We start from the raw sequence: 11,725 nt of genomic DNA, 5'->3' as shown, positions 1-11,725 counted from the left end.
TTCTGCATTTACTTTTCTCCTTTTTAATTATACAAGTATTACGGAGGATTGTTGCCAAAACACATAAAAAATATGGCAACAAAAATATACATATATATTCCCACATTAAGTAAACACTTAAGCACATTTTATAGTATAGATACTGCTGGACATTATATACATACGTATACATACATTTTTTAAAAGGATTATCCATTTTTTAACTTAATGCTATTTCTTAAGCCTCTTTGCTAAAAAATAATAACTATTACATTCTGAAGAGTGAAGGTCAATAAATATTTCTTGGCTGAATATATAATTTCCCTTGATCACTAGCTGCTTCCAAACCCCTACTTCAGGTATCTTTGAACACTATATTGCATCAGACAAAAAGTATTTTGTCCCTAAGAGCAAAACAAAAAGTAATAGGGATCTCATTTTCTCCTCCTCCCTTCTGGTCCCCTCGAGTTCTCCTCCTCCTTTGTAGCTCCTACACTTTGCTTTCATTCCCTTCTCTAGAGGTGCAGTGGGGAAGAAATTTTCAGATCCAACTCCTTCCTGGTTGGATAAACTCATCTGAAAAAAAGCCACACTTGGGCCATGTGCAAAACGGGAAGTGTTATTGGTAAGCCAAGTACTGATGAAATCGAGATCTCATTGTTCCATTACCTGAAAATTGGAGCTGCAGAACAGTGGGTAAATATTTTCTCTTTTATGTAAAAAGTTAGGTAAGATAAGACTACGTTCATATTTGCAAGTATCATTAAGAAAAGGAAGATTGTATAAGAAACTGAGGTAAAGGTGTTGGTGAGACCCGCAGAGATGGGGAAGGAGGGACCACAGACTTCAGGAACCTAATACTCTCTCATTTTTCAGCCAAGTGAATATATTACTCATGCAAAAACTGTATATACTGCATTATTTCTTAAATTCTTACTGTGCTGAGATTAGTGAAAATTGTCCTTCCTTGTTTTTCAATCATGGTTTTGCTTACACTGAACTGGTGCGATGGTTAATTTTATGGGTCAACTTGACTGGGCCATGGGGTTCCCAGATACTTGGTCACATATTCTGGATGTTTCCATGAGGGTGTTTTGGGGTGAGTTTAACATTTAAATCAGTAGACAGTAAACCACCTTGCCCCCCCTAATGTGGGTGGGCCTCCTTCAATCAGTTGAAGGTCTGAATAGAAAAAATGGGCCTCCCTCCCCTGAAGAAGATGGAACTCCTCTTGCCAGACGGCCTTTGAGCCGGGACAGCCGTTTCTTCCTGCCCTCGGACTCAGTCTGAAACATTGGCTCTTCCTGAATCCCAAGCCTGCTGGTCTTTGGACCGGAACCACACCATTGGCTCTCCTGGGCCTCCCAGTTGCTGCCTGCAGATCTGATGACTTCTCAGCCTCTATATTCACAGGAGCCAACCTATATATTCCACCCTACTCGTTCTGTTTCTCTGGAGAAGGCTGGCGCAAGCAGTAAAGAGAGGATGGCCCAGGGTGAGGTGGTAGGAGTGTGGCTGGCTTGACGTTTTCTGTCCAAAGACAAAACCAATCCAGAAAGCCTCAGTTTCCTCCTCGAATCAGTTTCCTGTTGAAAATAAAAGCCACCTGTGTGTCTCTTCCTTTACCCAGAAAGCCTGGGTGGGAGGGAGGAAACTTAGTTTGTTTTTCCCTCAGTGTTGCATTCCCAATATCAAGATGCATGTTGCAAAATATATATATATATGGTGTGTGTATATATATATATATATATACACACACCATATATATATATATATATATATATACACACACCATATATATATATATATATATATATATATACCATATATATATACACACCATATATATGTACCATATATGGTATATATATATATTTATAAACTATGTATATAAACTAAGGGATGAATTGGTAGCTATTAATTATGTATTAGATGAAAGACTAGTATCTGTGAAGGATTGTACAGGGCTTATACACCGTGGGAGGGCAACTTGGAGGCCATCACGGAATTCCACCTGCCTCGAGGAACAACAGGAGAGGTTGGGGCTGTGTGGAAGTTGCCGGCATCGCTGATGATCGGGAGAAAGTTAATAAAGTCAAGTGCCTGACACAACGGGTTCAGATCTTCCTGGTGGCAGAGATGGGTTTGGGATGGTAATTTTAGATGAGTTGACTCTCTGGTGGGGAGATGTGACATAAGAGAACTTGTGCAGTGACAGAACCTGGACGTCGGTGTCATTGGGCGCCAGTCTGCACACCATCGCTAACCGACCACTGAGAGACTGCTGTGTTTTCTCTTTAGCAGATTTCAGTTGGGGTAAAATCTTTGCCATCTGGAATCTCATTTCAGAAACAAATAAATCTTCCACTCCCACCTGTCCTCTCTCTACCTCATTCACGGGAAAGAAAAAAGATGACAGAAACCACCTTTGGTAGGGAGGAGTCTTGCCTCTCCATGGAACGTCAGTCTTTCTCAAACCGACTTATTTCTGACCGTGAAGACACAGGAAGTTCCTTCCTTCTGCCGGGGATGGCCAGGAGCAAACGTGAAACTCAAGGTTCACACTTGAAATTCAAGGCCGCTCATGAAAATGATGCACTGAGCTGCCCCAGGATCAGAGAACATTCAAATGTGGAATCTCGATGTTTGATCTCAAAACATAGAGGCAATTTAGCTATCAGGACAAATTTTATCTGATGTTAAATCTGATTTCGGGGTTTCTGTTAAGGACTGCTACAAAAGAAGTGTGTGAGTTTCTTCTTAGGCGAAAGATGACTAATGTATACCGAGGCAGAGAGACTTCTTAATTCAGCAGGCATTTACGTGAGATAAGGGTTATTGTCTCCATTTAACAAAGGAAGAAATCAAGGCTCAGAGAGGCCATGGGAAAGCCAGAATCAGAACATCGGTTGTTGAGTTCCAAGGTTCATGGTCTTTCAAATCGTCTGGTCCTATGCATTTTAGAGAACAGAATTTAGTAGTCTGGCATTTCAACGGATGGGGAGAATATGGACATTCAATAATATGGTGTTGAGAGTACTGGTCATCCTCTGGAAATAAGGTGGAGTTAGATCTGTATCTCCCATATTAAAACCCAGGGAAAAATCAGATGCCTCAGAGATCTAGATACAAAAAAGAAATCATGAACATTGTAGAAGAAATGGCGTTCCTCCGTCACTCTCGCTCTTGTAGCGGGAAAAGGCACATCCGAGTCGGACACTGAACCAGCAGGCTGATCACCGTGGGGGCGCACAGTCCAAAGTGCCCGCCTCCAAAATCCCTGCCAGGTTCCAAGGCACATAAACCTGTGACATACCGACAGAAGGCCCGACGGACTCCTGTTTCCCCAAGAGGAAGACCTGACCGGGAAGGAGAGAGATGAGTCCCGGATACGATAAGTTCACACGAGGGGAGACCCAGGGGGCTCATCCACTTGAAAAGACGCCCAACAACCCTGACCGGAAGGCAAGCTACCACCCCCCTGCGGGGGCGTCTTTCCGTGTGCAGACACCCACCTTCCGCTGGCGCGGGGTCAGCCGTGTTTCGGAGCCAGCCGCAGGGGGTGAGGGCCACCTGGCGGGTGGTCGTCGGGCGGGGCCCCAGGCCTCCGTCCCCCTTGGAACGGAAAGGCCCGCAGGAGGAGCAGCTCCTTAGGAAGACTGTGGACTTGGGGCGGCGCGTGGGGGGGGGGAGGGGGAGGAGGGCCTCACGCTGGCCCTCTGAGGGGGTCCCAGCAAAAATCGGTTCGGTTCGCGCAGGTGCTTCTGCTTGAGGACAGCGTAGGGGGGACAAGAAAAGCAGGCGCGGGGTCAGGCCGCGTTCGCCGCCGGCGCGGCCCCAGGGGGGGCCTCCAGCCTCCAGAAACTCGCCCTACCGGGAGTGGGGTTCGAACCCACGCGGGCACCTGCCCATTGGATCTTAAGTCCAACGCCTTAACCACTCGGCCATCCCGGTGGCTGGGCTTCTGCCCCCGGCAACTGTTTTTTTGTTGCAAGCACGGTATTCGCGCCGCGCAGGAAGGAAGCCCCGGGTTTCTGATTTTGGGGGTTGCATCGGACGTGAGGCGGGTCGTCGCAGAGGAAGCAGCCCGCCGCCTGCTTTCGGGGAGCGCCCACGTCCCCCCCCCCCCCCCCCCCCCCAGCTCACTGCCTGTGCCTCAGAGAAGTAGCTCCTTCTGTGTGGTACGAAAAGAAAAACGAACGGGGGAGGGACGGAGAGCGAGAGCCCCCGTCCTCCCCCTGCCCCGGTGCACCTGCTCCCTCCGCTCCCCGCCGCCGCCGCCGTCCGGACTCGTGACCCCCGCCCCTCTCCCGTCCCCCTCCCCCCTCCCCAACCCGGGGCTGGGCAGCGGGGCTGGGGCCCAAGGGACGTGAGGGTTAAACGAGCTCGCCCTAGCGGTGGATTTGGAAATCCCTAGCGGACACAGTTCACATGCGTGACTCCGATTTTAATGGCAAGGGGCTGTAACTGCCAGCCCAGTGTGTCCCCGAAGGAGCGGAGGGTGGGACCCCGCACCTCCGGTATAGGGTGGGCCCCAAGAATGCCAGCCCCACCGGGCACAGGCGGGTGACCACCGCCCTCCGCCTGCGGACCACACTCCGTCAAGGGCGCTACGAGTCGTCGCGGGGAATGTACGGATCCCATGGGACATTTGGGGTCTCCTGAGCTGAAATGAGATCTGGAGGGCGCTACCCAGCTCCTAGCGTGTGACGCGGCCCTCAGGGAACCGAAGGGAGGCACCACAGTGTGAGGGGGTCATGTCTGCCCTACCGGACAAGCAGGGATGACTCTTCCAGAATCTCCGTTGATGAGACCCAACCCTCGTTTTGCATGTTCAGACTGACCCGATCCGCATTCAGATCTTTCTCTTTGGCTGAGAAATTCACCCACAAGGAGTGGCCCCCTCAAGTCCTCCGGTTGGCCGGCTCTGGGTTCTGTCTCCGGCCAGATCAAGGTTCAACTCCTAGAAAGGAGACAGGGCCCAAGGGCCCGGCACTTAACAAGCCCAGAAGGAAACCCAGACGTCTCAGCGCTGGGGTGAGAACTGGGCTGAGGCTGGGGTTGGACACGACTGCTGGTTCCACAAAAACACAGATCAGAGATAGCATCCTACGGGTATGGACAGACACAAAGGTTCCCAGAACGTTCCATTACTGTTGTTCTGAACACGGGCTACACAGTAGAATCAGCTAGTAAGTTTAGTTCCCAAATGTGAAAGTAAAAAATAAAGCCACCAGAAGTATGTGAGGAGAAGAACTTTAAACGACTTCAAAAGCACAGTCGATAAAGACAGAAGACTCTAGCATTTGCTTCCGTTACAATGGAGAATGTGTAAAATAAAGGACATGAGAGAAATATAAATAGATAAATGGGATGATGGGTGAGCGTATTTAAGTTGTCCCAAAGTAGCAAGGGCCAGATAGATAGATGATACCGCAGCCAAAAGCCACGAACAGCAGCCAGGTCAGAAGGAAATGGACAAGTAGGACGACAGGGACGCAGGCTTCCGCCTCCACCCGTGAAGGATGCGTGCCTGTAGGAGCTTCCCTCGTGGGCAACAAGGAGGCCGGACAGGAATTGTGACATTTGCTGTCAGTGCAGGGCCCCCGTCCCTGGCAGCAGGGGGACGGAAGAGGTGAGTCTCACAAAGGTTTTGGCTTAGGGCCTAGAGGCAGCTTCTAGCCCCAGCAAGGCGGAGGCGGAGGTCGGAGGTCGAGGGCGGAGGGCGATTCAGAGCCAGGCGGGGTCCCCGCATTGGGAGCACAAACAGCATTTCAAGGAGGCCAAAGCAGTCAGGATACAGGGGGCACAGGACACTGGAGAGGAGAAAGCCGCGCACGGAGAGGGCTCCCGGGCTGGCTGAGGGGCCCTCCTGTGCCTTCGGGGCGGAATATTGATTCAGGCTCAAGGGGAGGTTAAAACTCCAGGAGGCTGGGAAAGGAGCCACTGGAGAAGCGTAAGCTGCTTACAAAGCCCGGAAAATGGTTCCCACCAGCTCTCCTGAGGAGACATCCTAACTTGTGGGGCATCAGGTGGGGTCCATACCAAGGCATAACCTTAGGTTTGGATCCGCCCCCCCCCCCATAAAGTATCCAGGTAAGCCACAGGAGGCACAAATGGACCCCGAGGAAAATGTTACTTGAACCTGGAGGAAAAGGGATTCGTCGCGAAGCAGTGGGGGATTTAGAAACGCCAGGGCCTGCAGTGTCATGGAATGGAAACCAGTCCTCGGACCAGTTTAGCTAGAGAGATTTCCAGGCGGAACTGCGAAGGTGCTGCTCAGGTTTCAGTGAAGGGGAGGACCGTCAGACACAAACGAGCCACAACTCAGAGGGCTTGAAGGACAAGCTGTTCGTCATCCCCAGCGGCTCCACGATGAAAAGCGATGCCGAAGTTAAGAAAGAAATGACTTTCAGGCAAGAATTAAATCCAGAGCACTGTCAGAAAACGTGGCCTCAAGACGAAGCCACAGGCGTGATTGTAAAATCTTTCGTTGGCACTCCAAAGGGAGTTAAGGCGGTATCTCAGCAGAAAAACCTCTGAGCCTCTTAAGGACTTGCCCTGCCCGTCCCGTCCCGTCCACAAAACCACAACCCTTGCGAGTGTGATGCCACGGCAGCTCAATTGGAAGCCAAGGCAAACAAGGGCTTGTTTGCACGAGGTCTGCGAATGTGGCTTTTTCTCAATACAGACGTTGGCCAACTTTTTCTTCAACGGGCCAGTGGACCATACATCAGTGTCTGTCGAAGCTACTCAAATCTGCTGTGGTAAGCAGGAAAGTGGCCGCAGATGATGTGAAAAGAATACGTGTGGCCGTGTTCCAATAAAACTTGACAAGCACCGGTAGCTGGCCAGATTTGTCCTATGGGTCACGGTTTGCCAACTCCCACTATACAAGAAAACACTCCAACAACGTTCACGAAATCGCAGGTCTTTAAAGAGCAGGGTGGTTGAACGCAGCTTGAACTAAAGGGACAGAGGACCTGGAAAGACGAAAAGAAAAAGAAAATGAAGAGAGGGGCCGGAACCTCCCAGACTACAGGCAGGAGGTCGGCTAAGGCGACTCTTCAGCTGCAAGTAGGAGAAAATTCCTGCCAGTGGGATGGCTGATCCCGAGGGCGCAGCCAAGGGTCCGGGAGACCGACTCCCAGACAGCAGCGCTGAGTCCCAATCAGGAAGCGTCACGTGCCCACCGGAGCCTAGGATCGCCGTGGACCGTGTGCCTCCTGTTTTGTTCCTTTGGCACGCGAGTGTGTACACAGCGTGCCCCGTGCCTCCTGTGCCCGTCTGCTGGGAGGCAGGGAGCTCCCAAGGTACACAGGTGTTTGAGTTAAGGACAATCCTACTCGAGGATTCCTCCCCGAGGAAGGAGCTTTCCCTGGTGTCGATGACCCCATCCTGGGCTCCACGTAGATTAAGGTGTGACATTTCATAAAACGATATGCGTCAGGGAGGCATGGGACATCAGGCTCCGTGGCTTAGTTGGTTAAAGCGCCTGTCTAGTAAACAGGAGATCCTGGGTTCGAATCCCAGCGGGGCCTTCCTCTTTGAGGTTTTACAAAGCGAAATTGTCCAAGGCAAATACAGGCAATGGGTAAAAAATAAACAAAACAAAGCAGAACTTGGGTTTTATACCTGATGGAAGCCTCAGATGTCGAGTCTACCTGTCTGAGGCGTTTTGTAGAAGACGGAGAAAATTATTCACCATGAATTGGCAAAGCTATGCTGTGAACTAGACGCGAGCCGTAATTTTCTAATTTTAAACCTCTATAGCTACGCTCCACATTGCCCAAAGAAGCTCGCAGTCTCAGCATTTTGCTTTTAAAGCAATCCACAGAGAAGGCAAGAAAAAGAGACAAACCGTGCATGTTGTGCAAACCGAGTGCCGCGATAACCACCCCTCCTTCTCCCGTGATTGTGGATTCTAGGACGCCACAGAATATTTTGAAAAGTCCAGTAACATGATGGAATCTTGGAAGAGTAAGAAGAACGGCGATGGAACCAACCAAAACAGAAAACAAGAAGTCTAACAGGCGACTGGAGGCAGCTGGGACTGGAAGTACTTAGATCAAAATAAAACGCTGGGAAAAAAAAAATCAAATCCTAGAATAGAATTTTACCGTTTTAGCCGATCTTTTCCTTTTGATGTGCGAGGATGCCTCTGAAGGCGGTCCAGTCTGCAAAGGCACCCCCTCCTCCACACAACATCCGTCGTCAAGCAGGGGGTGGCACTGTTCTCAGCTGCTTGCTCCTCCCCGGAAGGACCAGAGAGGTGGCACGACCCCTCCTTTTGTGAGCTTTCGGGAGGACGCGTGACAGGATTTGTGGGCCCAGCGTGAAATGAAAACGCAGGGCTTTCTGTGGAAAAGTTATTGAGAATTTCAAACCAGGAGCGGTAGAACATGAAGTCGGGCGTGTGGTTTGCCAGCCGTGATGCTGGCCCTCTTTGGGGGTCTGGTTTTTTTTTGCCCAAAGACTGGATTTTAAAGGACTCCCGAAAGTGGAATGCAGTCCAAGGTGACGGTCAATGAGACCCAGTGCTTTTAGAAGCCCCGGGAGCTGGAGGGTACTGACTGGAGAAGGTGGCACTCGAGAAACCGTCGCGCTGTAAGAACCGTGAAAACAAACTCGGTGAGAGGGCCTTCTCTCCACCTGACGTATTTTTCCGGCTTATGTTCTTTTCCCAAACAACTCCTCCTTCCAGGTCCCTGTCAGTGTCCCCTGGCCTGGTGACCGGGCGCACAAAACAGACACCCTGTCTCGGGATGTCCCCATGACTCTCTAACTCGGGAGAGGAAGGGACGGAGCCGTGCACAGGAGACCGTAGATGAAAGCGAATAGAAGCCTGGGTCAGAAGGGCGACAGGTGTCTATGTGACACACGGCATTGGCTTGTCGGAAGAGAAAAGGGTTTCCTCGGCCGTGCGTGTGTTTCTGCCTGGTTTCGAACCTGGGACCTTTCACGTGTGAGGCGAACGTGATAACCGCCACACCACAGAAACCCCCGCACGTGGGCCGGGCTGGTGGCGCTCACCTAGGTTTCCCGCGTTCATCAGCGCTGGTTCCTAAAAGTCCGGGGTCTTCTCTCTACTCACGTTTGCGTAGTCAGGGTCCACAACCGCATTTTAAACTTGATCCAAAACAAGCACCACGCTGAGGTTAGGAGGTATCCCATTCCCAGACATTTTTAAGTGTTTACATTCTATGAGCCTTATGCTAAAACCATGAGCACGATCAGAATGATCTCGTTCTTCCGCACCCTCCACACGCTCCCGGGCGTGGCTCTCAATCTATTCCCTGCCCAGCTTGAAATTCAAAACTTCACTCCCTTTCACACAATTCCACACACACGAACCATGTCCTTTTCTAACATACGCATTTATTATTTTTCAATAGACTTGTTAAAGAGCAGTTTAGGGTTCACGGCAAAACTGAGTGGAAGGTAGAGACGTTGACCGAGAGTTCCTATTACGAAAGGGAATTGGATTTGGTCAAAGGCTTTTTCTGCGGCTACCGTTCTGATCGTGCGCGTTTTCTCTCTCAGCCTGTCGGGGTGATGGATTACATTAAGTGATTTTGGATCTTGAACCAGCCTTACACACCTGGAATAAATCCCACTGGGTCATGGTGGATAATTCTTTTGATACGTTGTTAGATTCGATTTGCTAGTATTTTGCTGAGGATTCTTGCATCTGTGTTCATAAAGATGACAGTCTGTGGTTTTCCTTTCCGGCCGTGTCTTTGTTTGATCCTGATGTTAGGATGATGCTCGCCCCACTAAGTTTGGAAGCGTTTCCTCTGCTTCTGTCTTTGGAAAGAGATTGTAGAGAAGTGGTATTATTTCTTCCTTAGATCTTTGGCGGAATTCACTGTGAACTTCCCTGGGCCTGAAATGTCTGTTGTGGATGGTATTTCTTATTGATTCAATTTCTTTAACACGTGGAGGCCTACTCAGGGTCACTGCTTCTTCTTGTGTGAATTTTGGCAAATTCTGTCCTCCCAACTTCAATCGGTCCATTTCGTCTAGGTTATCTGAATTGTGGGTATAAAGATTGTGCATGACATCCCTTTATGGTCCTTGGGATCTATCGTTTTGTCCTTTCTTTCATTTCTGCTATCGCGAATCTGTGTCCCTTCCCTTGTTTTCCTTAGTCTAGTGAAGGGCTGATCGATTTTTACTGATTTTATTGATCTTTTCAGAGCACCAGCTTTTAGTTTCATTGATTTCCTATCTTTGATTTCTGTTCTAATTTTTATTATTCTTTTCTGCTTGCTTTGGATAATTAGGTCTTCTTTTTCTACTCTCTTAGGAAGGAATCTTAGACGATTTACTTCCGATCTTTTTTTTTGCAAATAATATGCGTCCAATGCTCTAAATTTCTCTAAGCGCTTCTTTGACTGTATGAAACAGTGCGTTTTCATGTCATTCAGTCCAAGATGTTTTTCATTTTTTCCCGAGACATTTTCTCTGCCCCATGTGTCATTGAGAAGTGTGTTGTTTAGTCTCTGGGTGTTCGGGGGATTTTCTAGCTATCTTTCTGCTATCGATTGCTAGTTCAATTCTGTTGAGGCCCGAGAGCAGACGTTGTCTGACCTCAATGCTTTCAAACGTGGTAAGCTGTGTGGTATGGCCCAGAATATGGTCCCGTGTGACCTTGAGAAGAGCGTGTGTTCTGCTGTTGTCGGGTAAGCTGTCTGTAGATGTCGATGATAGCCATTTGCTTGATGGCGTTGTTCAGCTCGGCTGTGTCCTCACTGATCTCCTGCCTGCTGGACCATTTCCGACACGAAGTCTCCAAACATGAGCATGGATTCACCTGTTCCTCTTTGCAATTCTCTTACATTCTGTCCCAGGTGGTTTGATGATCTGTGAGGCATGTTCACACTAAGCATTGGCCCCTTTTGTCGAGGGAGATTCGAACCCCTTGTCATTCTATGAAGCTCCTTTCCATCTCTGGTGGTGTCCTTGCTCTGAAGTCGGCTCCGTCTGACTTTAACACGTTACTCCGGCTCCCTTTGTTCCAACGTTGGCTGCTGTGTCTGTGTCCCTTCACTTACCTTTAGTCGATATGTGTCTTTATGTGGCAAGTGGGTTTCTTGTAGACAACATATAGTTTAGTCTTGTCTCTTGGTCCACTCTGACAACCTCTGTCTTTTAATTGGTGCATTTAGACCATTGATATTTGGGCTGATTCCTGGTATAGTTGGATTAGTATTTTGCGCAGCTGTTACTACTTTCTGTTTGGTGCCTTTGTTTTTTGTTCCCGTGTTTGTCTTCCACTCTTTTTCTGTCTTTTGTGGCTTTAATTGAGCACTTCACATTATTATATTATATTATTTTATTTTCTCTCCTTTCTTAGCATATCAGTTATACTTCTTTTGTTACTTTTTTTTTTACTGGTCACCCTAGAGTTTGCAATATATATTAACAACTAACCCAAGCCCACTTTCAAATAACACTGTGTCAGGGGCGCCCGGCGGGCTCAGTCGGTTAAGCGTCCGACTTCGGCTCAGGTCGTGATCTCATGGTTTGTGGGTTCGGGCCCCACGTCGGGCTCTGTGCTGACAGCTCAGAGCCTGGGGCCTGCTTGGGATTCTGTGTCTTCCTCCCTCTCTGCCCCTCCCACGTTCAGTCTCTTTCTCTCAAAACAAAGCAAAACAAAACACTGTCACTTTACAGGAAGTGTGAGTCCCTTATAACAGCAAAATAATCCTAATTCTTCCCTCCTGTTCCTTGTATCCTTGTT

At 49.1% G+C, this 11,725-nt stretch overlaps 3 non-coding genes across 3 annotated transcripts; 1 reads left to right on the top strand and 2 right to left on the bottom strand.

Moving 5' to 3' along the window:
• Positions 1 to 3,850: 3,850 nt before the first annotated feature.
• Positions 3,851 to 3,933, bottom strand: TRNAL-UAA. Its single transcript has one exon. It is a non-coding gene; the product is annotated as a tRNA-Leu (tRNA).
• A 3,513-nt stretch (positions 3,934 to 7,446) lies between these two features.
• TRNAT-AGU lies at positions 7,447 to 7,520 on the top strand. Its single transcript has one exon. It is a non-coding gene; the product is annotated as a tRNA-Thr (tRNA).
• Positions 7,521 to 8,907: 1,387 nt separating this feature from the next.
• Positions 8,908 to 8,980, bottom strand: TRNAV-CAC. The gene has a single exon. It is a non-coding gene; the product is annotated as a tRNA-Val (tRNA).
• Between the last annotated feature and the right edge of the window lie 2,745 nt (positions 8,981 to 11,725).

Source organism: Leopardus geoffroyi, chromosome B2, assembly GCF_018350155.1.
Source record: "Leopardus geoffroyi isolate Oge1 chromosome B2, O.geoffroyi_Oge1_pat1.0, whole genome shotgun sequence".
Taxonomy (NCBI): Eukaryota; Metazoa; Chordata; class Mammalia; order Carnivora; family Felidae; genus Leopardus; species Leopardus geoffroyi.
The sequence above is the reverse complement of the archived record's forward strand: the minus strand, read 5'-3'. Positions and strand labels throughout refer to the sequence as shown.